Source organism: Sphaeramia orbicularis, chromosome 11, assembly GCF_902148855.1.
Source record: "Sphaeramia orbicularis chromosome 11, fSphaOr1.1, whole genome shotgun sequence".
Classification (NCBI taxonomy): Eukaryota; Metazoa; Chordata; class Actinopteri; order Kurtiformes; family Apogonidae; genus Sphaeramia; species Sphaeramia orbicularis.
In genome coordinates this window covers 38,198,638-38,214,938 of record NC_043967.1, presented here as the reverse complement: position 1 = coordinate 38,214,938, position 16,301 = coordinate 38,198,638, and the positions used below count along the sequence as shown (strand labels likewise).

The following is a 16,301-nucleotide window of genomic DNA, read 5'->3' as shown; positions in this document are numbered from 1 at the left end:
GACCATAGCTGGAATACACAGGCTGCTTTGATCTGGGCCACAGAGCACTTAGACATTGTTAACTTAAGATTAGATTCCCTCCTATTTGCATAATGCCTCCTCAGTTATTTACGGAACTGGCTGCCACTCCAGGGAGACGAGTAATCACCCCGCTACGCTAACTGCAAAAATCTTTTAAAGTGCATAAAGGACAACGCCGCCATCAATTAAGGTCGTTGCTCACGCTGCGTATAATCACTTCGGTTTGTGTTGGCTGGTTTTAATAATTTCCTCATTTGGGGCAGTGCTTTCGTGTCGTGTTTGTATGTTATTTTCTGGTAATAGCTTCCATTTCTTTGCTTTGGCTGTCATCGCTGTGCTTTAGACAGTGTAAAAGTGGGATGGAAACTGTAATTACTGCTGAACACAACCGAGAGTTAAACATGTTAAACGTATACAGGGTGGGGAAGCCAAATTTACAATGAACATTTAGTTGTTTTTTCTCAGCAGGCACTACGTCAATTGTTTTGAAACCAAACATATATTGATGTCATAATCATACCTAACACTATTATCCATACCTTTTCAGAAACTTTTGCCCATATGAGTAATCAGGAAAGCAAACGTCAAAGAGTGTGTGATTTGCTGAATGCACTCGTCACACCAAAGGAGATTTCAAAAATAGTTGGAGTGTCCATAAAGACTGTTTATAATGTAAAGAAGAGAATGACTATGAGCAAAACTATTACGAGAAAGTCTGGAAGATACTATTAAAGAAGAATGGGAGAAGTTGTCACCCCAATATTTGAGGAACACTTGCACAAGTTTCAGGAAGCGTGTGAAGGCAGTTATTGAGAAAGAAGGAGGACACATAGAATAAAAACATTTTCTATTATGTACATTTTCTTGTGGCAAATAAATTCTCATGACTTTGAATAAACTAATTGGTCAAACACTGTCTTTCAATCCCTGCCTCAAAATATTGTAAATTTTGCTTCCCCACCCTGTAAGTAGTGAAGTTTACAACATGGAAACAAATGTAAGGAAATTATCCTTAAAGACCCAAACATCTACCAAAACCATCAACTGATAAAAGCTGTTAAACCCCTATTGATCCTCTAATCCACAGGTGTCAAACATGCGGCCCGGGGGCCAAAACCAGCCCGCCAAAGGTTCCATTCCGGCCCTGCAGGATGAAAGTGCAAAAATGAACCTGAACAGTCCAGGTTGTCCAAATCATTTCGGTTCAGGTTCCACATACAGACCAATGTGATCTACAGTAAAAATAACAACACAATAACCCATAAATAATGACAACGACAAATTTTCTTTGTGAAAAATTATGTGGGAAAAATTTAAGTGAAAAAAATAGCATTACACTGTGAAAATATTCACATTTACAAAACTATTCTTTCACAATAAAATGCAAATAAATACTGTACATAAATAAAAACAAAGATGAACAACCTGAAATGTGCAATTTAACAACATTCTGCCTGTTACTAAATGTTTTGTGCATTTGTGGATCCACTGTGATCTGTAGTTGTGTTAACGATAAGAGATGGAATATTGTTGAAATTGTTCAAATTTTAGTTCCAAACTCCAAAATGTTTACAATATTCTGCTTGTTACCAAATATTTAGGTAACATTGTGTGTAAATGTACATGTATAAAGAATAAGTCAAGGCATAATATTGTTAAAATTGCACTAATTTATCAATGAAATTTCAGTTTTTTCAGGTTTTTCCACATCTTTTCTGTAAAATGTAAATATTTTCATAATTTATTTGGGTTTTTTTTTTGTACTAAAACAAAAAGTAAAACTTGGATTTGTCATTAGTTATAGGTTATTAAGTCATTATTTTACTGGTTCTGGCCCGCTTGAGATCAAACTGGGCTAAATATGGCCCCTGAACCAAAATGAGTTTGACACCCCTGCTCTAATCCATGTAAATAATTGGTTTAAAATGCAGTTTGTCATCTTTTCATGGTCATCAGATATGACCCATTTGGACGTTCAGAGGCTCTGTAGTTACCGTGGAAACACCATCATCTTCTAGAACATTGATTCGCCAGTAAAACCCATGGAGTTGGATCAATGACAGTGGATGGACACACTTGGTTTATATTAACCCTTTCATGCATAGTGGTCACTCCAGTGGACAGTTCTTCTCCAGCTGTTCTCTTATATATTCATGGATTTTGTTGTTTTAGTTCCATATCAGCCAACATATTGGACACTCATGTATCATCTCATACACTGCAATTGACAACATTATTGTAACTTTGCTGTTCTTGATAAACCTGATCTAACATGTTTGAGTGTAAATCATTTGCTTGTTATTGTTACTAGACTTTAATTAACAACAAAAATGTGTTTTGTTTTGTTTTTTTGCATATTATCTCCATGAAGTGAGTAATGACTAGTATTAGAGTATGTTAAAATGTGGCAAAACATCAGATTAGCAGCATTAAAATGTTTTTATTTCATAGTTTTCACACAGTAGGTCTATAAATACATTTCTTTGCTTCAAAATTTATATACATGGTGTCCAGCTTTTTTTTTTTTTTTTCTTAATTTTTGCATTATTTTTTTTCATTTTTGCAACTCCATGAAAAATAGCTTTATAAAAAAAAAAATTTCAATCCCATTTTTCTTCTAAAGCCTAAAGAGGAATAAAATCATTCAAGAAAAAAAAATGATTAAGGTTCTCATAATTCATGCATGAAAGGGTTAAGTTAATGATAGATTTTGCTGGAAAAAGTCACTTTTTTTTCAGTTTTCTGTATTTTTGATATAATTACCCTCAACTTTACTTTGAGCTTTTATGAACATCTACACAATTAGTAAATTAAATATAGGAAATACCTGATTTCCACTGGAAAAAAAAACAAAATACAGAGGATAATATTGGAATAAATGGTGATAAACTACTTAAAGGTGTGGAAGACGTTCGTAATGAATTTTTCAGCCAATCTGTAAAACCTCAGTCATAGCCTAAGTATCATGAATCTGTAAGTCTTTCTGTGATTACTCACCTGAATCTCTTGCATTATGGTCAACAATTTCAAAGTGTCATCCACCATAAACAAACCCCGTGTGTTTACATTCCCTGGGAGGCAACTCGGACATCTTCAGAATTTTTTTGTCGCGACATGCATTGTGGGAAACAGAGGCTCGCGCTGCCACAGCAGGTGGCTGCATGAACCTCCCTGTAGCGGCTAGATTTTACTGAAAAATTTTTATTTTTCTTCAGTTTTCTCTGTTTTGATGTAAAAACCTTTCATGAGCATCTAAATGAAGCAGAGGAAATAAAATTCAGGAAAACATGATTTATAATGAAAAGTGAAAATTACATATGATAATATTGTAATATATGGTGATAAATCACTTGAAGTGCTTTTGTCCACTTTTGTCCAAATATGGTCACTTTGACCCCAAAATATTGCCATAACTGAATTGCAAACTGCCTTCAAAACAGCAGTTAGAAACAAATAAGTGACATCACAATTACTTACTTGATTACATAGAAGTGTCTAAGGAATGCCAGGAGTAAACCTGAGGTGAAGATAAAACAGACAGGGTTTTTGCATCCAGGGTTCAGCTGTATTCGGTCAAATCTCCAGAAGACATTTTTTCTAACTGGGTCCAGACTAATCAGTTTAATCCAGACTAGCTGGGTTTATCTCAGGAGTACTGTACAGGGACATGTGTGAAGTAAACCATGGAGAAGACTTAAAGCAACCTCTGTCTTCTCTGAGGCTCTGGTCACCACCATCAGCTGTCTGCCCCATGTCCCAAACCATCCAATCTGACACACACATACACACATGCACATACACACGCACGCACATACGCACACACATACGCACACACACACACACACACACACACACACACACGCACGCACGCACATACGCACACACACACATGCACACATATGCACACGCACACACTCTCTCTCTCTCTCTCTCTCACTCACTCACTCTTTCTCTCATTCTCTCACTCACTCTCTCACTCACTCACTCTCTTTCTCTCACTCACTCACTCACTCACTCACTCTCTTTCTCTCACTCACTCACTCACTCACTCACTCACTCACTCACTCACTCACTCTCTTTCTCTCACTCACTCACTCACTCACTCACTCTTTCTCTCATTCTCTCACTCACTCACTCACTCTCTCTCTCTCTCTCTCTCTCTCTCTCTCTCTCTCTCTCTCTCTCTCTCTCTCTCTCTCTCTCTCTCTCTCCTCTGCTGTTCTCTGGTTCTGGTGCCTCCATCCAAACCCATGTGTTCACAGGTTTTGGACAGTGGGCTGTAAACCCATGTGTTCACAGGTTTTGGACAGTGGGCTGTAAACCCATGTAGTCACAGGTTTTGGACAGTGGGCTGTAAACCCATGTGTTCACAGGTTTTGGACAGTGGGCTGTAAACCCATGTGTTCACAGGTTTTGGACAGTGGGCTGTAAACCCATGTGTTCACAGGTTTTGGACAGTGGGCTGTAAACCCATGTAGTCACAGGTTTTGGACAGTGGGCTGTAAACCCATGTAGTCACAGGTTTTGGACAGGGGGCTGTAAACTCATGTGTTCACAGGTTTTGGACAGTGGGCTGTAAACCCATGTGTTCACAGGTTTTGGACAGTGGGCTGTAAACCCATGTGTTCACAGGTTTTGGACAGTGGGCTGTAAACTCATGTATTCACAGGTTTTGGACAGTGGGCTGTAAACCCATGTAGTCACAGGTTTTGGACAGGGGGCTGTAAACTCATGTGTTCACAGGTTTTGGACAGTGGGCTGTAAACCCATGTGTTCACAGGTTTTGGACAGTGGGCTGTAAACCCATGTGTTCACAGGTTTTGGACAGTGGGCTGTAAACCCATGTGTTCACAGGTTTTGGACAGTGGGCTGTAAACCCATGTGTTCACAGGTTTTGGACAGTGGGCTGTAAACCCATGTGTTCACAGGTTTTGGACAGTGGGCTGTAAACTCATGTATTCACAGGTTTTGGACAGTGGGCTGTAAACCCATGTGTTCACAGGTTTGGACAGTGGGCTGTAAACCCATGTAGTCACAGGTTTTGGACAGTGGGCTGTAAACCCATGTAGTCACAGGTTTTGGACAGTGGGCTGTAAACTCATGTGTTCACAGGTTTTGGGCAGTGGGCTGTAAACCCATGTAGTCACAGGTTTTGGACAGTGGGCTGTAAACTCATGTGTTCACAGGTTTTGGACAGTGGGCTGTAAACTCATGTGTTCACAGGTTTTGGACAGTGGGCTGTAAACTCATGTGTTCACAGGTTTTGGACAGTGGGCTGTAAACTCATGTGTTCATAGTTTTGGGACAGTGGGCTATAAACTCATGTGTTCACAGGTTGTGGACAGTGGGCTATAAACTCATGTGTTCACAGGTTTTGGACAGTGGGCTGTAAACTCATGTGTTCATAGTTTTGGGACAGTGGGCTGTAAACCCATGTGTTCACAGGTTGTGGACAGTGGGCTGTAAACCCATGTGTTCACAGGTTTTGGGACAGTGGGCTGTAAACTCATGTGTTCACAGGTTGTGGACAGTGGGCTGTAAACCCATGTGTTCACAGGTTTTGGGACAGTGGGCTGCAGTTTCCTCTGCTCTTCTCTGGTCCTGGTTCCTCCATCTGTTCTACACACTGCACAAACCCACTAACCACACCCGTTACAAGTCAGATTTTTTGGCTCCTGCGTCCCTGTGACATCAGCATCTGATACAGGGAATCCTGTTTCTCCCTTTCTTTAATTCTCTAATCAGTAATCTCTGGAGGGAGGGGAGCTTGGTTTATGATTAGACCCATACAGCATATAGATCAAATCCACTATAGCTGACCTACACCACAATGAGGTATTCTCATGCGTAGATCATGCAGCTTTATTCCTCAAATCTGTTTCCCATCGAACACCACTGCCTGTTGAAAAGAAAGAGACAGTGTCGGCCAGTTGTGTCCATTAACCCTCAAAGACCTAAAACATTTATTGATCTAAAATGTTTTATAACTTCTGAACCACTAATCCTATCAATATATTGATATATATATAGCCTACAAAATTCTCAGTGGGTCTGCTCCTACCTACTTAGGTGCACTGATAAAAGCTTATGTTGCCCCACGACCACTCCGCTCGTCTGGGGAACGTTGTCTGGTGGTCCCCAGACCTTGTACAAGACAATCCAGGCTCTTTTCATGGGTGGTTCCACGTTGGTGGAACGTTCTACCGAGCACTACGAGAACAGAGGCGTCCCTGTCTATCTTCAAGAAGCTCCTGAAGACCCAGCTCTTCCGAGAGCACCTCCTGTCCTAGCACTGTCAGACATTCTATTTTAAATATTTCAATAAGGTTTTTCCCAGGATTATCACAGATTCTTCCAGGATTATCTCTGGACCTGCTGCGGTGGTCCTGCCTCTCTCCTACCTTCATCATCACTCACTTATCCTCAACTGCATCCATGTGTCTCCCCCTCTCCCCCAGTCTCTATCGCTCTCTCTTTCTCTCTTCCTTTACTCTCTCTCTTTAACCCCACCTGGTCCTGTCAGTCGTCCATCCTCCAGGAGTCTGGGTCTGCTCCAGGTTTCTGCTGTTAAAGGGCAGTTTTTCCTTCCACTGTCTCCAGTCACAAGTGTTTGCTCCTGGAGGATTCTGTTGGGTTTCTGTAAATTGGCTTAGAGTCTGGTTTTGACCAACTCTATATATAAAGTGTCATGAGATAACTTTTTGTTGTGATAAAATTTGATTAATTGAGTGATTTAATTGGTTTTCCCCTGAAAGTCGCTGTGGAAAAAAGCATCTGCCAAATGCGTAAACATAAACATAAAACATATAATTCAGGTAAAATGCAGCGTCTCAGCTTTTAGCAGCATCAGGTATCATATTGATTCACCAATAAAACCCACGGAGTTTGACAAATGACAGTGGTTGTAGATATGTTTTTTATGTAGAGTTTGTAAAATATCATATTGTTAAAAAATATTATTGCTGTTTTGAAGCCACTAGTTTGCATTTTAGCAATGTTTGGGGGTCAAGAAGTTACCATATTTGGACAAAAGAGGTGAAACTATAGGAGTCTGACTAATGCTAAGCACAAACTCACTGACTGGGTAAGATAACACTGGGTTACAAAAAAAATGTTTTTTGCAAGTTGTCTAGGTTTTTTCAACTGAATTAGGACCATTTTGCACCGCTAAATCCAAAAATGACATCTGTTTTTCTCAGTCAGGTCAGGTTTTTTTGCTAATTTGATTTTGAAAAATGTGATCTTCTCACAAAATATAATAATTAATACCAAAATAAGATTGGTAAGCACACTTTATGAAACTTGTGACTTGATTCCTGTTAGGTACAATGGTGTATTCACCACAGATGTAGCAGAATACGTCAGGCTTATTTTTGCAAGATCTTCTAGTCCAAGCCATTTCATTCACCTGTAATATTAAAAAAAACATTAATCATAAATTGGCAAAAGTAAAATCTTTAGAACTCGTTTATTGCAAGAATTATGAAAGAATTTTGTATCATATGATGTGAAAATGCCCATAAATGTAAGCAAAAATGTTAAAAAAGCCAATATGTAGCATAGTTCAGAAAGCTGACCTGATTGAGCAAAATGAATGTGATTTTTGGATTCAACACACCAAAATTATCCTTAATCAGCTCAAAAAACTTCAATAATAAATTTGTTGTTGACCAGTGTTATAAACTTCCTAAAGCACTGCAAATAATACTTAAAGTAATTTTACAGTCTTGCTGAAACCAATCAGGAGATGTTTTTTTTTTTTTCTTGACATTCAACATTTGAATCATTAATCAGTGAGGTGTAGATCCATGTTTTTCAGTTCAATTGATGACACATTTTGTTGTAAAGGTCACTTTTTCATCACTATTCTCTGTTTTAATACACTTCTGATCCAAATCTTAACCCATAAAGATCCAAACATAAACCATCTAAACAAAATCATCTACAAATGTAAATATTTAACACATGTTGATCCACTAATCATATTAATCCATGTAAATAATTAGTGTAAAATGCAGTTTTCGTTTTTTCATGGTCATCAGATATGACCCATTCGGACGTTCAGAGGCTTCATAGTTACCGTGGAAACACTGTTGTCTTCTAAAACATTGATTCACCAGTAAAACCCATGAAGACTGAGAAATGACAGTGGATGGAGACACTGGGTTTATGTTCAGTTCATGATATCTTTGCTGAAAAAGTCCATTTTTTTCTTCAGTTTTCTCTGTTTCTGATATAATAACCCTCAACTTTAATCTGAGCTTTGATGAACATCTGCATGATGAGAAAATTAAATATAGGAAAATACATGATTTACACTGAAAAAACGCAAAATGAACATAATAATATAACAATAAATGGTGATAAATCAGTTAAGAAAGGTTAAATAGAGAGAAAAATTCATTTGAGAACTGACATAAAAGTAGCACTGGGTCTTCATGGGTTAAGACCAGTTAAAAAATTGCAAGAATGAATATAGGAAAATACCTCATTTTCACTGAGAAATGTAAAACACAAAGGATAATACTGTAATAAATGCTGATAAATCACTTAGGAAAGATTAAATGTAGAGAAAAACTCCTTACAAAGTCGCCAGAAAAATAGTTCTTTGTCTGTAACTGTTAACTCTTACGACGTTTTGCTTCAATTAACAATACAAATTAAGGAAGGAGACAGTTTTCAATAATGTTTAATGTTTATTTAGGGACTTAACCCATAAAGACCCAGAGCTGCTTCTGTGGCAGTTCCCAAATTAGTTTTTTCTCTCTATTTAACCTTTCTAAAGCAATTTATCATTGTTTATTCTAATATTATAAGTGAAAAATCATGTATTTTTCTATATTTAATTCACTGATCATGATGATGTTTATAAAAGCCTAGAATAAAGTTGAAGGATATTATATGAAAAACACAGAAGACTGAAGAAAAAGTGACTTTTTCAGTACAATCTGTCATTTACTGAACATAAACTAAGCGTCTCCATCCACTGTCATTGATCCAACTCCACGGGTTTTACTGGTGAATCAGTGTTGTAGAAGATGATGGTGTTTCCACGGTAACTATGGAACCTCTGTACGTCCAAATGGGTCATGAAAAGATGACAAACTGTATTTTACACCAACATTTACATGTAAAGATAGGATTAGTGGATCAACAGGTATTAAATATTTCCGATCAGTAGATGCTTCTGGTTGCCAGTGGATGTTTGGGTCTTCATTTGTTAAAAATCTGTCATTAGTAAGTGCTTCATAGAAAAGAACAAATAAAAGTAGGCAGAAAATCAAAGCAATAAAAATGGAATAAAACTAGCACATAAAATAAGTAACATAAAACCATTTAAAACAACGATCAATAGATTAATGCAGTTACAATTGCTCACAAAAAACAGCCTCTGAAGTAATGAACATATACGTCTTGAAAAAGAATCTGTTTCAAGGTCCTGCCTCTAAAGAATATAGATTTTCCATCCCTATATAATGGATTTATCAGCGATGTGTGCTTAACTCGATTTCCAGAGTTGAGGTTGATGTGGTTCAGTGGTATTTTTGGATGCTGTCTTTTATTGCAGCTATGTTTCCATCAGCGATGACAGATATGGAGCCGATGATTGAATGAGCATGAAACTCCGAGTTTCACCTTTCTCTGTCAAACTCACAGTGACTCACAACTAACTTGTCAATGTTAATATAAAGTGAGTGTTAAAAACCAGCCAAATGCCAGTGTTTCTTTTAGTTCGCACCCATCACAACTGATTTAACTTCGTTGCTAGGTTTGAACGGCTGCCTTAGACCTACAACACAAACACATCTCTAATCAGCACTCAGTATAAATAGCGCTGAAAAGTCAACACTTAATAAATGAAAAAGAAATGCAGCGACTGTCGCACGTATAGAGTCCTTTACGTTACTTAGGTTACACATCGCAAATCATTATTAGGTGATTATAGGGTGATGAAATAGCTGATTCCAACAAACATGCATGCATCGTTGCACACCAAAAAAACCATTTTTCCTGTAATTTCTGCATTATATATATTTATAGTAGTAATTCTGCTCACTTCAGCTGTTCCTTCCCTAGAGTCCAATGTAGAAAATATAAGGTGGGTTCACTGAAAAAAAAGATTTTTGGTGCAGTATTTTTATATTTATTAGGTTAACTGTCACAATTTTTATTTTCTAAGTAAGTATCAGTGAGAACTGGAATTAATCAAGTAAAACTAAATGTGTCATTCAAGTAATAAACAAACTGTGTGGGATGAGTAAGCTGTATTATGTATTTTCACATAATATTCAAAGGTTCTAGTTGTTACATATGAACCAAGGTTCTAATAGTTTAGGATTTTTCATTATGGTTTAGTTTTATTTATTTTTGACTTTTTTTCTCTAATTCAGTTAGTTTTAATTTGTTTTTAGAGCAGGTTTGTTAGTTTTTGTTAGTTTTTGTTTTTTCTAGATGCTTAGTTTTAGTTTAGTTTTAGTATTAATCTTAGTTTTGTCGTTTCTTTTCTCTTCTTCTCTGTCGTCGTATTCAAATAAATCCCAGACAGGACTCTGCTGCTTTCTCCCAACTTTAGTCTCCATGTTTCCAGGTAGAGTGGGAACCAGAAGATGACTGGAAACCACAAGTGACGGATCGTCAAGTGTCGTATGGTGCCACTAGCTAAAATTGCTAGAGTGAAATAAACTAATTCATATTAATCTGACATTGACAAAGACAAAAACGAATGGAATTTTATCCATAATTCTTATATGTTTTAGTTAGTTTTGTAAGCACACAATACAGTTTCAGTTAGTTTTCGTTTTTTCTTTTAATTTTAGTTTGTATTTATTTCAGTTAATGAAAATGTTTTTTCAATTCTAGTTTTCGTCATTTCGTTAGTTTTCGTTAACGATAATAACCTTGATATGAACCTAGAAATACCAAGTAAGTTTTAATAGGCAATTTAAACTGCAGAAAAAATATGTAAAATGTGTAAATGTTACTTTTATATTGTCTATTAATAAAAGTTAGAAAAAGCATGTAGCGAGCCACACTGATCGTATAATGGGGGCAGTTTGTGCCGAGTCATGTGACTCCTGTGTTTTACAGTATCACTGAGTCATGTGACCGTGCGCTACCTTGCAAGTTGTAAATATTTGTTACAAGCAGGTTGCTGTTCTGTAGTTCTATGACTCATGTTCTGCCTATTGACCCTTTGCACCAACGTCACAGTTATCACATGATTACAGGTGCAGCGCCATGGTGGACGGCAAAAGCAACACAACAAACAAACGAATGAGCGACGGATTATGTCTACCAGCACTGAAAATAAAAGTTTTGTTGTTGTCCTGCGAAGTGACTCACCTTACAGGACGGCACAAAGAACACTATTTGGAGAAGCTAGCAATAGCAGGGCTAGCTACAGACCCACACCTTCTCCCTCCTGATGTGTTTACGGATCTAGCAAAATCCTCCAGTCTACTGGAGTTTAAAGCACAAGATCTGTTCCATTCTGTTCTAAATGGAGTGTCCTCATACACAGGTGCTGATCTAAAAGCAGACTAAAGTCTGGATGATACCAGTTCTTAAGTCTCAGGTTAGATTACCGAGTCACTGTACTGCACTCACAGCAGAGGAATGTAACTCATAATGACAAAGGAACGATACAGCTAACGTTAGCTAGCTAGCTGTGTATGTTTTAACATGTTTCCTCCAGCACGCCATCCAAACTCAAATAGACTGGAACCAAAAGCAGCTCTAATGAACTAACATGTGTAATAATGTTAGCGGCTGTCATCAGTATTCTACAGTATTAGCTCTGTTGTTGAAGTGTCTGCCTTTCTACTATCTACACACAGTCATATGTACAGTTCCACCAATAGAACATGTGGAACAGCATAATGAAAATAGCAGTATTTCATAGAACATAGTGTAGCTGGTAAAAAAAAAAAAAAAAAAAAAAGGGAGCCACTACAACAACAGAGCTAATATTGTAGGTTACTGATGACAGCCACTGGAACAGAGTGGCTCATAGTATCATAGTAGTTAACCCTCTGGTATCCCGTCCACCAAGGCCCTTACCAAGCACCAAGTGTGCCTTTTTGGCACACTTGTGGAATAATGTCAAAAAAATTTTCATACAGTTTTTTAATTCTTTTACGCTTTTTTCTATTTCATCAACTTGAGCCGTAAATAAAAATACCAAATACTCAATAATTGTCACATTTTTTTTTAACCCTTTAAATGCCATGTGTGTATTGTAAACAAACCCTTTTTTTTTTTTTTTTATGCAAAAAACACAAAAAATATATTTTTTTCAATATCCTATATAAAAAGTGGATCACATATTATTTGATTTTTTTCATCCTGGCACATGTCAATGGTTAACTCCAACATTGGTTAATTTGCATTATTTTTTTGGCACTAGGTCAAATGTACAAAAATACTAGCATCTGTCACCAAGTGTGCATAAAATGCACACCTATAAATCAAACTATTAAATATTATATATTGATTTATTTTTCTGCTCTAATTTGATTTTATTTTTGTAAATCCAGGTCAGTCCTAATCATACATATCAAATGGAAGAAATAGTGCATTTTAGGCACACTTGGGAGACAGATGCTAGTTTGGTAATTTTCTATTGTTTACAATGTACACATTTTAGTTGGTGGCCAGAATTTTAAAGATCATGCAAAAATGAACAACTTTTGAATTCTAACCTTATTTAAATTGTGAAAAATAATATGAAGTTTTTTAAAACGAAGTGCAAAGTGTGCCTAAAAGGCGCACCCAAACACCGGAGGGTTAACCCAGCCTAGCCATCTAGCTAGGTGGAGCTAATATGCTATGGACACAAACAGAGCCTGTTCTATCTGTAATATCAGGTCCATCAGATCCAGGCTCTGTCTGGAACCAGCTGAAACCATGGGTGTCTGTGAAGAAGGATTTTATTTGTTTTTTTTATTTTACCTTCATTTAACCAGGCAAACCTCATTGAGATTAAAAATCTCTTTTCCAAGAGTGTTGTGGCCAAGACGGGCAGCAGTACATTAAATAGTTAGACACAAACTTTCATACATAAAACAAAAACAAGTTTTCAACACATAAAAACACAGTCAAGTCAAGCCTTCCAAAGTCAACTTTGCTAAAAAGTCCCCATGAGATGAAGATACAGTGCATCAGGTAAAACATCTGCAGCCCCATGTCTCTCTCTCTAAGTCATACAAAATCCTCTTAAAAGTGTCCAACGAAACCAGATCTTTAAGTTTCAGGTCTTTTTGTAGTTCGTTCCAGGTGAATGGAGCCGCAAACCTGAAGGCCTTTTTCCCCTGTCTAGTTCTGACTTTAGGAACAGACAAAAAGAAAAGATCCTGAGAACAAGGGTGGAACTGTTGTGTGCGACCACTGTCCATGTAAAGCAGGGTTAAAAACGAACAAAAACGAGAACGTTCAGGTCAATTTCTATATTAGCCGGTTTGCCATCCAGTGTGCAGTCCAGCATGTCTGCCGTCTGTCATGGCGCTCGTTTGCGGTGCGAACAAAGCGTGATGTAACGTGCAAAGGATCAACAGGGGAGAGTATCTGAGTGAACTGGGTGGAAGGAATATTTCAGTTTGACACCACGACTGAACGCTCTGTGCTGCTGTCATCGAGTCTATTCTGTTTTACACATGCGTAGTTTAATGACAGTAACCACTGCCTTTTCGTAAGCGTGTAGTGTAATGGGATCTGAGATGTGCGACCAATGTTCACTCTCCCATACCTTTGTTCTACCAAAACGTCACAGTATTTAAAATTTGCCTTGAAAAGACATTAGCTTTAGGTGCATTAGCATTAGCATTTTTCAGTTTGAAGCAGTTAGAGTCTAATGCCGCGTTTCCACTATGTGATATCGGCTCAGCTTGACTCGACTTGACTCGGCCTTTTTGCGTTTCCTTTACAAAAAAGGACCTGGAATCTGGTACCCGGTACTAGTTTTTTGGTATCACCTCCGCTGAGGTTCCAAGACTGAGGAACAGGTACTAAAACGTGACGTATAAACACTGCAGACCACTGATTGGTCAGCGAGTCGTCTCTGTGACCCAACATTTTACAAAAAACAGATTCAGAAGTTGACAGTAAATATAGCGGTAGGTTAATCCATATGATGACAGCCCGCAAAACTACACCACGGTTTGTCGAGGAGGTTCAGACGTAAGAATTCAACATGAGCTTGACAAGAGAACACGAAACGAGTGAGTTTATCAGCAACTCTGAGCAGACAACGCGGAAGTAACGCACTGCTTCACTATGACGTCCAGGTACTCTATAGTCGGTTGTGTCCTGTAATGGAAACGGTCTCCAGGAATAGGACCTGGTACCAGAGTCGAGCTGGTTCCATGTAGTGGAAACGCAGCATAAGTAAAAGTGACAAAGAAGGAGAAAGTCAAATTCAATGACCATGTTAATAACACTGGTCAACAACAAATTTATTGTTTAAGTTTTTTGAGCTGATTTAGGATAATTCTGGTGTGCTGAATCCAAAAATCACATTCATTTTGCTCAATCAGGTCAACTTTCCCAACTATGCTACATATTGGCTTTTTAACATTTTTGCTTACATTTATGGGCATTTTCACATCATATGATACAAAATTCTTTCATATTTCTTGCAACAAACAAATTCTGAAGATTTTACTTTTGCCAATTTATGATTAATGTTTTTTTAAATATTACAGGTAAATGAAATGGCTTCGACTAGAAGATCTTGCAAAAATAAGCCTGACGTATTCTGCTACATCTGCAGTGAATACACCATTGTACCTAACAGGAATCAAGTCACAAGTTTCATAAAGTGTGCTTACCAATCTTATTTTGGTATTAATTATTATATTTTGTGAGAAGATCACATTTTTCAAAATCAAATTAGCAAAAAAACCTGACCTGATTGAGAAAAACAGATGTCATTTTTGGATTTAGTGGTGCAAAATGGTCCTAATTCAGTTGAAAAAACCTAGACAACTTGCAAAAAACATTTTTGTAACCCAGTGTAATCATCAGTAAATTACCTGAGGTTTACTAGTAAAATAAACCACGAGTAAAGATTACTTGATGATCACCCTTGTAGAATTTACTTACCGTATTTTTCGGACTAGAAGTCGCTCCGGAGTATAAGTCGCACCAGCCAAAAAATGCATAATAATGAAGAAAAAAACATATATAAGTCGCACTGGAATATAAGTTGCATTTTGCATCCTTGCTCTGATAGAGGAGCGGTTGCGTTGCATGAAGCGGTAACACCAAGAAGGTCCTATCGCAAAGTCATTTATATTCATCTCTTTGGCAACTACCTGGGCATGGAGACGCAACTGCACTGTTGACAAGCCTCTCCCAGCTGCACGTTGTTCAAGCGCCTATGTGCGAACTCATTCCTCTAGTTGTGGCCACCTAGCTTTTAGCCCGCGATTAGCTTTTTTTGTTTTCTTCATTGCAGTAAGAGTAACCTCTGCTTTTCGCCAGTCCCTCACAAGTTTCTCGCTCACTCCAAACTTTCTTTCTGCTGCTCGATTACTGTTTTCGGCTGCATATTTCACTGCTTGCTGCTTGTAATCTGCAGAATATGATTTTCTTTTTGATGTCATGTTTTTTTCAGCCCTTCTCAGTTGTCTTTATAATTTACCGGTAATGTTGAAATTTTAAATTTTCAGTCGTACAGAAGTAGCAGGTACAGGTACACAAGCCTAGAGCGCCCTCTTGTGGCTGTCAGTGTGAAAATAACAAACATGTGAAATTATATAATAATGTGTTAATAATTTCACATATAAGTCGCTCCGGAGTATAAGTCGCACCCCCGGCCAAACTATGAAAAAAAGTGCGACTTATAGTCCGGAAAATACAGTACAATTCTAAGTGCAAATACTTTCCTAAGTTTTCCGAAGTAAATAACACTCCTGTTTTTTTCAGTGTCTGTGTCTGCTGTTGGCCTCTGTTAGGAGCTAAATAAGATGTTGAAACAGGAGTGGTTCCAGTTATTGAAAAGAACCGCTTCCTAAAACTTCATATAACAGGAGATTCAGTCGACTAAACGTGTGTGTTTTTGTGTATTCATGAAGGTGTGTATGTCCTTGCAGCTTCCGCCGATAAACAGTGATGGTAGACAAACACCAGGACAGTCATTGATGGTGTTACAGTCGTACGTGACCAGAACAGTAACAGATGGATTATCCTGTCTGATCGTTTATCTTCTGTTATATAACAGTAGTCAACGGTATATGAGGCACAGAAGGCACGACTCGACAACAGTGAAAGGTTTTACTTTG

The 16,301-nt window shown here is 37.7% G+C and overlaps 1 long non-coding RNA gene across 1 annotated transcript; it reads left to right on the top strand.

Moving 5' to 3' along the window:
* Positions 1-217: 217 nt before the first annotated feature.
* Positions 218-15,857, top strand: LOC115428695 (uncharacterized). Its single transcript, XR_003936674.1, has 3 exons — positions 218-228; positions 3,378-3,384; positions 15,645-15,857. It is a non-coding gene; the product is annotated as an uncharacterized LOC115428695 (long non-coding RNA).
* The last annotated feature ends 444 nt before the right edge of the window (positions 15,858-16,301 follow it).